Genomic DNA, 18,380 nt, shown 5'->3' with positions numbered 1-18,380 from the left:
AAAGCTGCAAGGTTAGTTAGTGATCCTCTTTCAGACAGGACAGACTGTGAATCCCAATCCCATGGGGACAGGACCAGGGTCTGTCTTGCTCTCACTAAATCTACTCTGAGTGAATGGATGAATCTGGACTAACTAAACCTCACCTCCACACCTAGTCAACTTAGTGATATAGTTAGCAACTTTGTCACAATTCTGGCTCAATTAATCTAAATGCGAACAGTGGGGTGAAAACAGGTAGAGAAGGCAAAGTGAAAGGAAAAATTTGAGGGTAAAGTACATCAGGTTCTGTTCTTATAGAATTTCCAGAGAAAACGGTTGTTTAAGAGAAAAAATAATTTTACACTTAATGCTCTATTTATCTGTTTTCTTATTTTTGCTATTAGAGGTAATCTCATATAATATTTTTCCTAATAAATGCTGTGTGTGTGTGCATGCATGAGGGGAAAAAAATGAATTTTCCTCTAGGAATTTGGAAGTGCTTTAGGGGAAATACATTTCTTTCTACTGGTTGATCACGTTCTTTAAAGATGGTTATATTAAAAATAAATAATGTATAGTATGAAGCAGTAACAAATTCTCCCAGACCTCACATCAAGACTTGTCTGAATCCCACATGTTAATTTGCAGCTAAACATGCGAAAATGCTAAAAGAGCTGTAAACATGATGAAGCTTGTCTTTTCTTTGATTTAATACATTTTTTTCCTTTCCATAGGAATAATCTTCCCTTAGAAGTTCACATGCACAGAAAAAGAACAAAGTGCAACCAAGTGCAAAAGATTCAGCAACGAGTATTTAGTGCTACGCTTTAAGGAAAAATATTGTAGATCTGTGAAAAACCAAGTTTATCTGCAATCATGGCCTCCAATACAGAAATCACTGACAGAAAAAAAAAACAAAAAGAATTCTGACTGTACTGTTATCTAATATTATTATAAAATAATACAAATAAAATGTATTTGGTAATAAAATATACCAGTGTTGATTTCCATTATATTAGGCATGATCAGATGCCATTTTACATTATTACTATATCTTTGTGATGATTAATTGTACGTATCAATTTGGAGGGTGGTTTTAGATGACATTAACATTTAAATCAGTAAAATTTGAGTAAAACAGATTGCCCTCCATAATGTGGGTGGGCCTCATCCAATCAGTTGAAGGCATGAATAGACCAAAAAGATATGCCTCCATGAGCAAGAAGGAATTCTTCAGCAGACTGCCTTCAGACTTCATCTGGACTACACGCTACAGATATATATATATGTTATTTTAATCTTAGCCCTTTGCAGAATTGCTTTCTCTCATCTACACTTTGTCGTTATGCCCCAGCTTGGCGATGTTATAAGAATCAGGCGTAGGACACTCAGTATGTTTGGGCCACAGGGAGGTTGTTGAGGTACTTGTACAGAAATATTTGTTGTACTAACCTCTTGTTTTTTTTTTCTTCCCCTTTTTTTCTTTACATATTTTTATGTATGCATGTATGTCAGCCACCCATACTATTCTAAGTATGAGGTGGAGTAGAATAAACAAATGAATACATTAATGATTTTTCCTTTATATGTTTTGCTCAGACATCTTACCAGAAAAAACAGCAAAGCCAGAAAGGATTAAAACACCATTACAATATTTATTAGTCTTGTACATACCATTCTTATAATTACACTTCTGCTTTTAGAATTGTAACTATTTGTTAAAATATACATTACAGACTTAGAGAAAAATATTCCTTGCTATTTTCAAGTCAACTTTTGTTTTATTATTCTGTAATCTTCCAATTCAAGGACAGAATATATAATAAATTTTTTAAATTAAACAGGATATTATGTTATGCTGTACAGCTAAAACTAGTACAAATTTACATGTCAATTAAGCTCAATAAAAAATAATAAACGTGATTATTGTAAAAAAAAGATTACAACTGATAGTCGTTTTTTCTCTGATTCAAAATAGTAACTTTTATATATCCATAATATATTATACATTCTATGTTATATAAATATATTTGCCCATTTTATATTAAAAATTTTATATTACATATATTTGTATGTTTATATAATAATTTTTTTTACATATTCCTATATATATGTTATAAAGTATTGAGTTTGGTTTTTTGTTACTGAATGTCCCTATTTGACTGCAAATGTCCAAGTTCCATAGCAACATTTAAAAAGGCTACAACATGAAGTCTTAAGTTATATAACATTATGGCTTTCTTTGTTTTGCATTTCCACCCATATGTCACTTGTAATAAAAGGTGAATTGCATATTATTTTTTACTTAAATAGTTGTTATTGTTGAAAAATGCCAAAAATTTAAAAAAACAAATGTTTATAAAATGAATTTTTAGAGTTTTTCTCATAAAGTAAGGGATACCCCAGTTACTCTATTTTTAACCCCAAATACCTCCTCTTGTCAATTATGAAACTTTCACTTATGAAACTTTCCTGTAGTAATTTATATAAACACAATCAGAATAATAGATTTTAGAACTAGAAGGGTTCTTAGGGGTTTGGTCTAGCTCCTTAATTTTACAGATGTAAAAATCAGGCCCAGAGATATTAGGCACCGTAATTAAGGTCATACACATTCTTAAAAAATTCTTAACCACAAATTCTTAAAAACAAAAAAACACTAAAATAGTTTCCAAAGTCTGAAACAAACATTTAAAAGAGAAACACAGGAGCCAGTTTTACATTGAAGCACCATTTATAATCCTACATAAAAGATTGGTTTACTCCCTGCTAAAATATATGTTTGCTCCGTTGTAACTGTAGTCGTAATATTACATCACAGTCAGCTATAAAAAGTGGTTGGGGTATTGTAATTTGTGATGCCACCTGGGTAAATAAGAAGCAATTCATACGTATGATTATTGCTACCTTTAATCATATCAGAAGAAGAAAACGTTCCAAAAACATTGCCCAGGGCATGTGGGTTTCTTATGCGTTGGGCTCTCTCTCTGCAAGTAGATATAACCCTGACTGGCATTAAAGGATATTAAGAGGCTTCAGTCTTGCTAGTAATTTTTTTTGACATTTGTTCTCAGGTATTGTTAATATTAAACTTTCCATATTGCCATCTTTATGTACTGCACCATGAAATACGTCTAGAAAGAGTCAAGGTCCCTCTTTAGTCCAAATGGAGTCTGAGTTTGTTGATATCTTTAGCTCAAGTAACCACAGTGTGAAGAATCGAATGTTCAGTTTTTTCTTGTTGTTAGAGGGTTCTAGTTGATTTTGGGCAAGCTGCCTCTTTGGCTCTGCTAAGTGTAGTCCTGATCTTATAATAGAAAGACATTTGGCAGGAACAACATTCATTATTAAAAATAATTGGGGGAATGATATATTATGGATACAACAACACTATTTTGCTCAAGATTCAACCTTTGTACTAATCAATTTTTTCTCCCTCAATCAGAATGATGTTGATTAGAGTTCATGCATTCTCAACAGGGGCAAAAATTAGTTTCTTGGGGGACACAAAAATCTAAGCCACAAACATTTAAATATTCTTAGCATAAATTCTAAAAACAGGGCTTCCCTGGTGGCGCAGTGGTTGAGAGTCCGCCTGCTGATGCAGGGGACACGGGTTCGTGCCCCGGTCCGGGAGGATCCCACGTGCTGCGGAGCGGCTGGGCCCGAGAGCCATGGCCGCTGAGCCTGCGCGTCCGGAGCCTGTGCTCCGCAACGGGAGAGGCCACAACAGTGAGAGGCCTGCCTACCGCAAAAAAAAAAAAAAAGAAAAAGAAAAAAAATTCTAAAAACAAAACACCAAAAATTTTTCAAAGGCTGCAACAAATATTTTTAGAAGAAATATCTGAGCTAAATTTATATTTAAAAACCATTTATAAGCCCAGAAATAAACCCTTGCATATAAAGTCAAATGATTTTCAGCAAGGGTGCCAAGATCATTCAATAGCAAAAAGATAATCTTTTCAACAAACAAAAGAATATTCTTTACTGGGAAAACTGGATAAACACATGCAAAAGAATGAAATTGCATCTTTAACTTACATCATATATAAAAATTAACTGAAAGTGGAACAAAGACCTAAACATAAGAGCTAAAACTATAGAAGAAAACTTAGGGGGAAAGCTCCACGACACTGAATTTGGCAAAGATTTCTTGGATATGACACCAAAAGCACAGGCGACAAAAGCAAAAATAGATAAATTACAGTACATCAAAATTAAAAACTTTTGTGCATCAAAGGACACAATCCACATTCTCAAAAGGCAACCCAAGAATAGGAAAAAATATTTGCAAATCATATATCTGATAAGGGGTTTATATCTAAAATGTATTAAAAAACTCTTACAATTCAACAACAAAAAAAACCATGATTGAAAAATTAGCAACGAACTTGAATAGATATATAAATGGCCAATAAGCACATGAAAGGATGCTCAACATCAACAGTCGTTAAGTAAATCCAAATCAAAACCGCAATGAGATACCACCTCCCACCCATTAGGATGGCTACTAACAAAGAGACAGAAAATAATGTATTGATGAGGGTGTGGAGAAACTGGAACCCTTCTGCACTATTGACGGGAATGTAAAATGGTACAGCCACTATGGAAAACAGTAGGGCAGTTTCTCAAAAAATTAAAAATAGAATTACCAAATGATTCAGCAATCACACTTCTGGGTATACACCTAAAAGAATCAAAAGCAGGGTCTTAGAGAGATATTTGTACACCTATGTTCATAGCAACATTCCACTAAAAGGTAGAAGCAACACAAGCATTTATTGACAGATGAATGGATAAACAAAATGTGGCCTAAACGTACACTGGAATATTATTTGGCCTTAAAAAGGAAGGAAATTCTCTCACTTGCTACAATGTGGGTGAACCTTGAGGACATTATGCTAAGTGAAAGAAGCCAGTCACAAAAAGACAAATACTGTGTGATCCCACTTATATGAGGTCCCTAGAGTAGCCAAATTCATAGAAACAGAAAGTAGAATGGGGGTTGCCAGGGGCTGGGTTTGGGGGAGGAATGGGGAGTTATATTTTAATCAGAGTTTTAGTTTCATGAGATGAAAAGAGTTCTGGAGATGGATGGGGTTGATGGTTGTACAACAATGTGAATGTATTTAACACCACTGAACTGTACACTTAAAAATGGTTTAGAGGGTAAATTTTGTTACGTATGTTTTACCACAATTTTTTTTAAAAGCTGTTTATAATCTTACATAAAAGATTAATTTATTCCCTGCTAAAATATTTGTTTGCTCTTAAGTAACTACAGCCATACTATTTCACCAGGGTGTAAAAACAACAGTTATACATAGAGTACACAAACTGATATGCAGTGTATCTATGACATTAAAATTTCATGGTAAGGGAGGGTCATTAGGAAAAGAATGTCTAAAAAGGCTTCTGGGATGGGTGAGGTAAGGAAGAACAAGTTGAGAAATACTCCGTTTCCTTAATGAGTTCCTGCTCCATATTCCAGTTGAGCAGACACATGTCTAATGGTGAGACTGGAAAATGCAGAATAATCTACAGTAGGGTTTCTCAACGTTTTGACATTTTGGGCCAAAATGGTTCCTTTGTCGTGGAAGGGGCTGTCCTGTGTATGGTAGAATGTTTAGCAGCCTATCTGGCCTCTACCACTAGAGGCCACTAGCATCTCCTGTCCACCTATGACAACCCAATTTGTCTCCAGACATTGTGAAGCATCCATTTGGGGGCAAAACCACTGCTTCACAATTAGTTAAAGTTAATCATAACTTGGACAATGTGTAGGTTTTGAGTAGAGGCTCAGGTGTCTCAGCCCTGGCAGGTATTGGCAGGTGCTGTCTTGGCTGTGACATGTGTAAGGCTGCCTTATATTAAATGGTGATCTCTGCGACAAAGGAATGCCATGCCTTCTGAACCTGTTTGGGAAGCTTTGGAAAGGTATCATTATTTCTATTGTTAGCCAAAGAATCTGGTGATGACAACGAAGTTTAAATGTTTGGGAGGTGTGGAGGAGGCAAACAGTCCAATTAAACTGGAAGAGAAGCGAATTCACAGCGCAGGTCTAGAGTTCTTGCTAATATGTTCTTGCTAATAAGTTCTTGCTAATATGGCTAATATGTTTCTATTACACAGGTCACATTTAAATTACAAAACAGTGCACAGGTGTTTATGAATCTGCAGTTGTCTACCACTGTTAGGATAATGCAGGCATGTACAACCCTGTTTTCACTCTAAGGGGTGTAGAATATGTTTGGGACTTAAAAAATATATATGCAGTCCCACCACAATGGGAGAGAGTATTTGATTAATTGCTGATGGCTATTACGCAGGGATTCATATAAAGATGAAGCCATCATTGTGGGCTCGACTCTTGTACTGGGTTGAACAGTGTCCCCCCAAAATTCATGTCCACCCAGAACCTCAGAACGTGACCTTATTTGGAAATATTGCCTTTGCAGATGTAATTAGTTAAGAAGAGGTCATATTGGACTAGGGTGGGTCTTAAATCCAATGAATAGAATTCTCACTAGAAGGCCACACGAAGACACAGAAAGACAGAGGGAAAATGACCATGTGAAGATGAAAGATTGGGAAGGATGTGTCCTCAAGCCAAGGAATGCCAAGGCAACCACCAGAATCTAGGAGAGAGGCATGGAACAGATTCTCCCTTAGAGACTCCTGGAGGAACCAACTCTGCTAACGCTTTGATTTCAGATTTCTAGCCTCCAGAATTATGAGAGAATAAATTTCTGTTGTCTTAAACCATCCAGTTTGTGGTACTTTGTTGACGCAGCCCTAGGAATCTAATATAAGTCCTAAGGGAAGATTTCACCAAAATGCTGAGGAGAGAAGGGGTGATGAGTGAATTCTAGATGAAAATCAAGGTGAAGAAAAACAGGGAGCAAAGCGTTTCCAGAACACAGGTGTCGGTGGTGAGAAGCGGGGACTCATGTCGATGATGAATGAGCTCTGTCTGAGTAGGTACGACGGGCGGTCCTGTCCATAGATGTCCTGGGAAGAGACACACAGGAGCTTCCAATCTTGGGAAACAAATGCAGGCTGAGGCTTTACCACCTCAGTGCTGTCTGCATATTTCTCTACCTGATTTATCTTCTATTCCTTCTCATGCTGCTTACTATTTCCTGCTGAAAAATATTTTCACTTTATGTCTTTGTTGCCAACCTATATGTTTTATTCATGCTCTCATGGTGGTGTATCAGTGAATTAATTCTGCCTTCAAGGAAGATGAAGCCTTTAATAAACTTCCCTTTGTATTCTCTAGAACAAAACTACACTGGCCTCTGAGCTTGTTACACTCGTGGTTCTGAAATAGGAGTGAATGCTGCTACTTAGGGACATCTGTGCGGGAAATTCCGAACTTTTTAACAGATTTATTAATGTGTTTAGTTCTAAATATGTGGTATAAGAGGTGTGATGAAAAATCTTGATACAGTGCTCTGAATTATTTTTAGAGTATGGGTTACAGTTATTTTAGGGGTCATGAATTTGAATTGGTTAGAAATGTTAGCATCTTGGAGTTGGTTCTTTCTCTTCTTTTCCTTCTTTCTACATGATTCTTTATTTGTTGCTGTTCCAATCCAGCAAAGGATACTAGACAAACCACTACTGTACAAAATACTATTCATTCACTTTTGTCCACCCCTCCCCAACATTCCTCCCTTCTAAAAAGATGATTTGATATGAGCATGTATTACGAAATGACCACTACAGTAAGGCTAGTTAACATCCGTCACCATACATAGTTACAGAAAGTTTTTCTTGTGATGAGAACTTTTAAGATCTACTCTCTTAGCGCCTTTCAAATATGCACTACGGGATTATAACTATAGTTGCCGTGCCGGACATTCCATCCCCATGACTTATTTTATAACTGGAAATTTGTACCTTTGACTCCCTTCACCCATTTTACCCACCCCTCACCTCTGTTCTCTGTATCTATGAGCATGTTTTATTTGTTGTTGTTTTCTTTTTTTAGATTCCACATATAAATGAGATCATACGGTATTTGTCTTTCTCTCTCTGACTTACTTCACTGAACTGAATGCCCTCAAGGCCCATCCGTGCTGTCATAAATGGCAAGATTTCATTCTTTTTTATGGCTGAGGAGTATTCCATTGTGTGTATATATAAAAATATAAAAAATATATATATACACACACACACACAATGTATATGTATGTACATATATATATATATACACAGTGCATCTTCTGTATCCATTCATCTACTGATGGACACTTGGGTTGCTTTCTTATCTTGGCTATTGTAAATAATGCTGCAATGAACATGGGGGTGAATATATCTTTTTGAGTTAGTGTTTTCATTTTCTCAGATAAATATCCAGAAGTGGAATTGCTGGATCATATGGTAGTTCTATTTTTAATTTTTCTTAGAAATCTCCATATGGTTCTCCGTAGTGGCTGCACCAATTTACATTCCCACCAACAGTGCACAAGAGTTCCCTTTCCTCCACATCTTTGCCAATATTTGTTATTTCTTGTCTTTTTTCCTTTTTTCTTGCGGAACGCGGGCCTGTCACTGTTGTGGCCTCTCCCGTTGCGGAGCACAGGCTCCAGATGCGCAGGCTCAGCGGCCATGGCTCACGGGCGCAGCCGCTCCGCGGCATGTGGGATCTTCGCGGACCGGGGCACGAACCCGCGTCCCCTGCATCGGCAGGCGGACTCGTAACCACTGTGCCACCAGGGAAGCCCTGCCCATTTTTTAATAAGGTTTTTTTTTTTTTGCTATTGAGTTATATGAGTTCTTTATATATTTACTCCTTATCAGATGTATTTTCTCCCATTCAGTAGGTTGCCTTGAAGTAATATAGAAAAAAAAAAAGGTGTGGGGCGCAAACCCTCACGGAACACATGGGGAGCATAAGGACGCCATTCTAGTATTACAATGAGCCCTGCTGTGCTTTTGTGAGCAAGTCCAGACTGCTCCACTAGACCCTAAGTTCTTGGGATGCAGGGTGGCGTTTTTGTCCTTCTGTGTTCTCCCTAGTGCCTAGAGAGTGTAGTGCTAAGAGCACCTTGATGCCTGGGAAGCAGCATGGCCAATAGACAGATCATGGACTTTGACCCTGGACGAGTCCTTGAACCCTGCCTCTCCACCAGCTGTGTCCCCCACAGTCTGCGCTTCAGCGTCTTCACCTATAAAACAGCAGCCACTGTTGTCATTGTCATGAGCCTTAAGTGAGAATGTAGTAGAAAGCACCCGCGCAGACTGGCACTCAATAAAGGTTCCCTCCTTTCCCCTTCTTACCTTTAAATCTCACCACTGCTAAGATTCGTCTACACATTTGGAGGCTGCAGTTTTTGCACTGAAACTGTGCAGCCAAAAGAGTCCATCATGCAATAAGCTGTATCTTTAGTCCCCAGAGTTTCTATCTTTGAACTTCATTCATTCATCTTTAATCTGAACCCAGAATCCAAGTTTCAAATCTTCCGGTTGCTGGTGTGCTTGCTCAGATGTCATTCCTTGCTTGGGTAAAGGACTTGGCAGAGGGATGGTGAGTGGCGAGGGTGAGGTGGAGACACTGGAAGAAGAGACTCTGGATCTCGTTCAAAACAACTTGCATTCAGGAGGAAAGGGGGCTCAGTATTTTTTAAAAAGTAAGTGATGTATTATTTGAACAAGATATGAGTTCATCTGATGCAGTTGCTCTTAGACACTTAATCCCTTTCCCCCTGATGTTCTTGCTTGATAATCCAGGGAGAGTATTTAGAATGGTCTCTTTATGCAGATATTAAAAAACAATACTTCCCAATTCCTACCCCAGTTATCTTGGTTGAGGAGTAACTAGTTGAGAGCATGTAGTAGCAGAGTTGCCTGTAGCAGTTCTCAAGCTTTTTCTTGTTGGAGGTTGTGGCGTGGGGAGTAGAGTTTACTTGTAAAGCCCGCAGCTAACCAGGGAGCTAAACTGTCTAGGTTCAAAACCTGGTTCTGTTACTAACTAAGCTTTCCTGGCCTCCATTTCCTCATCTGTCAATGAGGATATTGCTTATCACATAGTCTTTGGTCAACACATACTTGCTCAAATCCAGCCACATCAGAAGAGGGAGGGAGAAGACTTTTTTCCCACTAAAAATATCTATGTAGCGTTTGTTACATGCCAGACACTCTTCTGGGTACCGGGATGACGAATGGTGATGACTGTCCTCTGTAATGGTACGTCATGCCAAGGTACAAAACTGGCCGGGATCTGTGCTAGATGTATCTGTGTAAAGTGGAGTTTCATTGCCGTTGTAGCTCCAGACAAAGAGTGCATTTTATATTTCCATACCCCTAATACAGAAATGGCCCATGAGATGTGATGAAATGTCTCAAAATCCTTCCCTCATCCTTTAGCAATATCTTTCACCTTTTCAAAGAGACAAAAGAGTAATATTTAGCATATCAGATAATAAACATTCATGAAATCACATTGTATTATCAATAGTTCGTATCTTTTTTGGATTAAGTCGACAAAATATATATAATTATTTATCCTGAGCAGTGGCACAAGTTGAAAAATATAAAATGTTCAAGAAACATATGCAGATGAAAAATAAACGATGGCTGATGAAGGGGGGAATTTAGGAGTGCTGAAGATATACTCAGTGTAGCAGGCTAAATAATGGTCCCTAAAGATATGTTCATGTCCTAATCCCCTATGGAAAGAGGTTTTTGCAGATGTGATTAAGTGAAGGATCTTGAGATGAGGGGAGGATCTTGGATTACCTGGGTGGGTCCCAAATGCAATTACATGTTTCTCTAGAAGAGGAGGGTAGAGGGAAATCCAACCACACACAGAGGAGAAGGTGATGTGAAGATGGAGCAGAGAGTTAAAGATGCTGGCCTTGAAGACTGATGCAGCCACAAGCCTAGGGACACTGGCACCAACTAGCAGCTGGACGAGGCAAGTAAAGATTCTCCCCTAGAGCCTCCAGAGGGAGTGTGGTCCTGCTGATGCCTTGATTTTTGGCCCAGTGACACTGATTTCCGACTTTTGACCTCTAGAACTGTGAGAGAATATATTGAGTTGGCCAAAAAATTCATTTGGGTTTTTACGTAAGATGCTATGGAAAAACCCGAACGATCCTTTTGGTCAACCCAATATTTCTGGTGTTTTAAGCCACCCAGTTTGCGGTAATTTGCTGCAAGATCTACAGAAAACTAAAACACCCAGTCATTTTAGATTAATGACAGGGAGGACAACCACTGACTACTCTGTCAACCATCTCTTGGCATGATGCTATCTTGTACATGTTCTGGTTCACTGTGTCACTTCTAGCTTAATGTTCATTTTCCTTTGCATTCTATTGAATACCACACGGCATATAGCTTTTTAAAAAAGGTTTTTGATTTGTACATTGGTGTTTTGACTGTGGATGGAACGGTCGAGTCTCCCTCACGTTCTTTTTTTTTTTTTTTTTCAGATACTCCAAGTAATTTCGATGCAGGGATCACGTTGGGAGGCACTGATTTAGGTAAGGGATGGAAGAGTCTGATGTCTGCTCTGATCCACAGCAGAGTACACACTTCTAGTGACATGCATGCAAGTATCTCTTAAATCTAGGTCTCTTTCCCTTGAATATCAGTGGAAGAAATAAGTAAACGCTTGAGGCCTGATTTTATTTTTTTCTTAGGCTCTGCGCTGACCCTGTCACTTTTTAAGACCTTGATAAAAATTTATCTGATGAGATTATCTTCATTTGTTCAGTATACCTGACTAGGTCGTTAGCATCATCCCTCCACAATAAGATGATAATACGTGTTGACTCATCATGTTTTCTTAAAATTAAACCCTAGTTACATAAACGGATTTGCGTGCTTCTTCAAAAGTTTCCAAAGAGTAACTGCGCTTTAGTATGTCTCCTTAGGGTGGGGCTTTTCCACGGAGTCTAATGTCACCCATTTCATTTAGATTCTTCCTGCTTTCATTCTCAAGGCTTTATCTTGAAGTGATCATGGCTTTAAATACCATCCATACGCGATAGACCCCCAACTTTCTATCTCATCTCCAGCCTGCACCTCTCTCCCCCACTTCAGACTCCTTGCCGACTGCCTGCTAGATGTCTGATACACATCGCTCCTTGGATGTCGAAACAAGACATCTCCAACTCAACCCCGTTCATCTCCCTGAGAGCAGTCATTCGTTGTCACCCAGGCTGTCTGTTGGCTTCCTCGTTTGTAAATCACAAGTTCCACAAGGACAAGGCCAATGTCACGTTCTGTGCTGTAGCCCCAGCACGTAGCACAGTGCTAGACACATGGCGGGCAGGCAAGAAACACTTGTTTGTAATGAATGCGCAAATAAACCCAGCTGCATCCACCCTCTTGGAGCTGGGTCTTTTTTGGGGGAGGCTAGCCTGGTCCTTTAGGGAACAGGGAAAAATGGGGTCTGTGTTTACTCATTTGACACGGACATAGCGATGAACCCATTTTCCTTCACCCTCCGCCTTTTATTAAAGGCTGTGGGTTCTTGCAGTAACTTTCGATCGCGCAGAATCCCAAGCCTTTGGCGCGGACAGACTGGTGGCGGTGAACCCCGGCGCTGACCGCTGGGGTCCGCGGGGTCCCCGCGAGGATGGCGCGCGTCGCGGCGCGTGCGGCCCAGGTCGTCGAGCCCGCGAGAACAGAGGTCGGGGCCCCGGGGCGAACACACCTCTAAACCAGGGCGGCCCGGGTCCGCGCCCTCGGGGTGTGTGCAGCCCGGGTCTGGGACCTCCGGCAGCGGCGCGTCGGGGTCTGCTTAGCCGGGGGTCGCGGCCCTAGGCTACCGCGCGGGCAGCGCGGGCCCCGGAGGCCGTGCGGCCGGCGCCAACCGACGTCACTTCCGACCGGAGCCAAGATGGCGGAGGCGCGGCCGCGGGCTCCTGGGCCAGCGGAGGGGCGGCGGCGGCTCGGGCGGCGGCTCTCGGCGGTCTGAGGCGCGGGGCGCGGCGGGCGCAGGTAAGAGGCGGCCGGGGCGGGTGGCTTCCGGGACGGCGGCGGGCTCTGCGCCGGGACTCTCGTTCCTGCTCGCGAGGAGCGAGGCGGCAGGGGCGACACGCCGGGGACTCGGGCGTGTAGGGCCGGGCGGGCCGGCGGACGCGCCCCTTCCGAGGTTCGGAGGTTCCTGTGTCCCGCGCCCGCGGGAGCCCCGGAACGAGGCGCGGCCCGCCGGCAGCCCGATGGCGGTCCGGGGTCAGTCCGTCCCGCGACGAGCACCTCGGCCCGGCCTTGGGGCCCGGCGCCGGGAAGTAGTAGGGTCCGCTTTGTCGCTGTTGGTTTGCCGCGCGCCCCGCGGGGAGGACGCGTGTGGGCTGCGGGGCGGCGGCGCCGGGCGGGCGGCTGCGACTCCAGCGGGACCCCGGGCGCCCGCCGGTCCCAGGGCCGTTCCAATTTCAAGACGTCTTGCTTCTCTTTTTTGTGTTGCAGCCGAACGTGTCTCTCACACTTGCGTTCTGAATTTGTTTTGTGTCTCGCGTCTTTGTGTTTCCTCAATTCACAAAGTGTGGTTTAAGCCTGGGAGTGTTCTCCCTCGGTAATCCCATCATAGACCCACCGGTGTTTTTGTTTTTAACAGACGTGCAGTTCTCTCTTACTCGTTTTGTTACCAGAGATAGCCACGAACCTGTTTTTTCATGGTGGCAAGTGAGACACGAAGTAGACCAAACAGGTCAGCGTCTTTCCCACACCTTCGTGGTTGCTCCCGACCCACACGTGAACCACTGAACCGGGAATAACCCCATATCGACCCGGGAAGCCCACATTCCCTCAACTACGCAGCTGTAATTTCCCCAGAGAGGACACGCATGCTGGCCCCTCATCTTCCGTTCAGCGTTGCATTGGGGTTTTGGTTCTATTTCAGAGGTGGAACGCCCTTTGGTGAATCCCAGTTAAGTCTTTAAATCCCTCTAATCAGACACTAAAATGGTGCTACCCAGAAGGCGATTAAAGTGTTACTTAAAGTTTTTGTTTACTACAGAAAAGCAGCCACAGTGTTTAACAAATGGAACCTTTCAGTGATTCTCTTAAGATGCCAGACTTCATCTCCGTTTGATCAGTTGTGTGCAAGTATTGGGGAAATGTAGGCCTTTAAACGTTGGTTGATTTTTTTTTTTAACATGTTATGAAATGTGCTGTACAAATATTAAGGAGGAGGAACTGAGAGACATATCGTATGTTCCTTTTTAGTAGGGTCTTGCTTTTGAGATGGCATGCAGCTGCCCCTTCATTCTCCAGAAGCTAACTTACACTCATTTGCCCACATTCTTTTACATGTAGAATCTCAGTGTAGCCTTGAGAGGACCTTTAAAGATCATCAAACAACTCATTTCAAGCGATGGAAACTGAGATGGAAATTCATAGCAGGACTAACATTTGTTCACAGGTTCTGGTGTTCCAGGGCTCTTTTTACACATCTTTTTTGGTTTGGTTTAAATAAGTTAATACATTTGTAGTGGTTAGAAAAGTGCCAGGCATGTAATCATAACGCTCAATAGAGGTTCGCTTTTGTTGATTCTGAAGGTGGTTTCTTTCATTGAAAAGTTGGCATATTCACATTTGTTTTTTCTCATTTTGTGGCCAGTTCCTGAAACAATTCGGTATAAATTTGTAATAATGTATTGATATTCGTTTTGTAAGTACAAAATGTAACAAAAGATTCTCACTGTAGGACAATTTGAGAATGGAGAAAAGTACAAAGAAGGAATAGAAATCAGCCATTCCCTTCCCACTCCTCAGATAACCACTGTGAGCATTTTGGCAGACCTCATTCTCCTCCCTGTCTCTCTTGGTGTGCATGAGTATTTCTTTCCTTGTATATATTTATTCACTTCTATATATTTACATTTTTTACAGTATTGATATCATATATACTGTTTGTCTTCCCTTACGATATTGTGAGCATATATCCAAGCCACTAAATCTTATTCAATATGATTTTTAATGGCCATGTCGGCCATAATTTATTTATCAATTCTGTATTGATCAGTAAGGTTTCTATAGCCTGAGATTTTCTTTTCGTTAAGATTTGTTTAAAAGGTTTTTCTATTGTGAATTTTAAAGTTCTGTCATCTTTTAAGATACATGAGAATGTAAATTCTGTTTTTTAGCCTCTAAACACTCATTCTTCCTGCCAACGCAGTTTTAAGAAATAGCACTCCGTTTCAGCTCCCTTTTTTTTTTTTGCGGTACGCGGGCCTCTCACTGTTGTGGCCTCTCCCGTTGCGGAGCACAGGCTCTGGACGCGCAGGCTCAGCGGCCATGGCTCACGGGCCCAGCCGCTCCGCGGCATGTGGGATCTTCCTGGACCGGGGCACGAACCCGTTTCCCCTGCATCGGCAGGTGGACTCTCAACCACTGCGCCACCAGGGAAGCCCTCAGCCCCCTTTTATTCTCCTCCGTCAGCCGGGTCTGTGCAGTTACATACATATGTCTGCACGAATATTCTTTTGATGATTATTTTACGTTAGATGTTTATTTATTCATGGGGCTGTTTCTTTAAGCTGCCCATCTCTTTTCAAGTTCCAGATCTGATTTACAAACCTTTTAAGTCCTGTTAAATCATAGACTTTCCGGGATGGAAAGCACCTTAGGTTATTTACTATTTTCATGCCTTCTGACTTGATTTTCATGCTATTTTTAATTCCCATGCAGAAGAAAAAAAGCCTGTGGGCTGCACTAGAAAACTCCACAGTGGGGACTGAAAAGGGAGTAGGTGGACAGTGGGGGAAAATTGTCAAGCTTGCGTGGCAACGTGTAGATCCAGGGAGTTTCCAAATGATGGGGATGTTACCCGACAGAGACTACTACTGATACTGCTGACGTGTGTCTGGGGCTGTGCCGTTTGCCTGGAGCTCCTCAGTTATGCTCTCACTCCTCCCGGCACTTGGTGAGAGGTCTGGGGTCCTGTTCTGGCTCTTTACTTTTGAAGTTAGTTGTTTATAGTTAGAGCTGATAAAATCATCTGAAGGCAGTACTTAGGCTCCACTAAAGCAGGGTTTCTTGGCCTCAACATGGTTGACTTTGGGGTTGGGTAATTTGTGTGGGCTGACCTGTACCTTGTAGGATGTTTGGCAGCATCCCTAACCTCTACCCCCCAGATGCCAGTGGCACCTCCACCAGGTGTGACAGTCGACAGTCTCCAGGCATTACCAGATGTCCGTCCCTTGGGGCGGGCAAAATCTCCCCAGTTCGCAGCCACTGCATTAAACGGAAGTCCATCAGACTGGGTGGTTGAATCATTGAAGCGGTTTATGGAATCTCTGTAGTCACAGAACTGGAAGAATATACTGTTCAACGCATGGTTAACCTCAGGTCCCCACTGAAGCCAGGGAATGGACCTACTGTGGAAGTTCTTTCCTGAGTTTGGTTTTATGACTTTGTTGAATGGTCACTTTCAGAAATTTTGCTTTGGCGTCCCTTTCGTGGCAAGAGGTAAAGCAATGTGAGGTAACCTGGAAACTACGGAGGAGTTTTCATGACATAGGATCAGCGTTCCCAGTGTGTAGGTTAAATTATTAGGAATTTTAAATAAATTTGCATAGAGTTGATACCTGGTGAATAATTTAAGCTTGTGGTCTGTTATACTGAATAACATGGAAACAATGGTCTTTCCTAGAAAATGAGACTTAGTGAAGCAACCCCTTAAAAACTGATGATAAAAGTCTAGTTTTTCTAAAATCTTTTTTTTTTTAAACCACCGGTTCAGGGTTATGCACTGAAAGTGATAAATTTGTCCTGAAGAAATAAAGTTTACTTTTGAAGTGCTTACTATTACTTTATAATTTAGAGATAGGTTATTGATTTTTATGGCAAACATGCAACTTCCCCTGGGGAAAAAAAGTATAAGTTGTCAAATCTTTATTTGAATTATTTAAAAGAACAGTATAGATTGAAATTTTATCGAGGAATAAGTAATCTTTAATCAGTAGTAATAGTAATAATAATAATAATGAGTAATTTAGCACTTAACAGATAAATAAAGCAGAAAAGAAGAGACGTGCTCTTGGACCACATTTGATAATGGGCTGGTTTTCTGAATTACAGAGTATCTGAATGCACAGAATCACATTCATGCACTGGGATGAATGCATGTGTCATTTAAATATTCTTTCTTAAAGAGAATGCCTTTCATTCCCCACCCTGACTTCCCTGAAGCATGTATTAGAGTTATTGTATGTAATAAATCTGGTTCATTTGGAGTGAATTATACTTATAATATTTTTCTCAGTACTATATAATATTTATTCTTAGGGTCTTGGTTCACGTCATCTACTCTGTTTTCATTTATTAGTCCTTTGGAGCATACAATAAAGGAGGTTTCACTGAATACTTATATATTTGCCAGCCATTTTGGTGAAAAACTTACTTTGTAGCTCTTGCAATAAATCATATGATAGGCTTTGCTTTGGAAGAGCTAAATTACTTCTTGGCACAGTTTGCCTGAAATATGGAAAGCTAAGTGCAACTGTTAGTTTGATTACCGTGGGCAGCCTGTCTGGAAATTGGCGAAACTTTACATGTGCATGTAAGTAGTTCCACTAAGACTTCATTAAACTCTGGTGGGAAAATTCTGTGGCATTTTCAAGTAATTTAAATGATGCCATCAATATTTGAAGAGAATTGTGAGATTCACCAAACCCTTATATATCAGTATGAATTCTGCACATTTCATAAGACCTTATTAAGGCAGTGTAAATTAGGCATAAATTGGAGTATCAGTATAAAAATGAGATTCTAAATGTTTCCCATTCCGTGAGTCTTATTTTAGGGACTTTGCTGTAATTCTGAGAGGCCTAATTTTGAAGTACATCTAAAAGTAGGAATTTTAAAAAGATGGACTCTTGGGATAAATTTAGATTCTTCATTGTGAAGCTCTGTTACCTCTGTTAGAGGTTATTGAGCAGGTCAGGTCACTTGTTCTGGGTGATAAATATTGTATCAGTGCAATTCCCTGGTAATTTATTTGAGCGCTACCTCGATATACAGAATAAACTATCTCACAGATCAAGCGCAGGGACTTCGTTATTTCTGGCCGTGGTAGGGGTAGGACAGTTATCTTCTCTCTCTTCTTCCTGTTTGAAAAGTGTGGACAGTGATTACTTCTGTCTTTTCCTGGGATGTTTTAAGAAGAATAGGTGAATGTGTGAGCAATTTGAGATACTTTAGGTTTTTCAGAAACATTAATAGCGTTTTTCTTAGATACCTGTTTAATATAATAGGTATTGAGGGATAACGTGGCAGTTATTTTCAAGAGAAACACTTCCAAGTTATCTCTCAGTCCTAAAGGTTTTTGGCCTGTCCCATCCTCCCACTACTGAACATGGTGGAGGGGGCGACTTTTTCTCCTAGTTTTTTCCACGCCTTTTGCACAAAGGCCAGTCCTTCATCTTCTACTCTTCTCT

At 40.9% G+C, this 18,380-nt stretch overlaps 1 protein-coding gene across 2 annotated transcripts in view; it reads left to right on the top strand.

The window, feature by feature from the left end:
• The first annotated feature begins 12,872 nt into the window (after positions 1 to 12,872).
• PRDM2 (PR/SET domain 2) overlaps positions 12,873 to 18,380 on the top strand; it is a 119,645-nt gene continuing 114,137 nt past the window's right edge. The window contains exon 1 of one of the 2 annotated variants that reach the window (XM_029231261.1): positions 12,873 to 12,939. The gene's annotated coding sequence lies outside the window, so the exon portion shown is untranslated. The remainder of the gene's footprint in view (positions 12,940 to 18,380) is intronic. The other variant, XM_029231264.1, reaches the window with a different exon arrangement.

The sequence above is a fragment of the Monodon monoceros genome, unplaced genomic scaffold (genome assembly GCF_005190385.1).
Source record: "Monodon monoceros isolate NGI ecotype Baffin Bay Population unplaced genomic scaffold, NGI_Narwhal_1 Super_Scaffold_18, whole genome shotgun sequence".
NCBI lineage: Eukaryota > Metazoa > Chordata > Mammalia > Artiodactyla > Monodontidae > Monodon > Monodon monoceros.
This window is presented reverse-complemented; position numbering and strand designations above follow the sequence as displayed.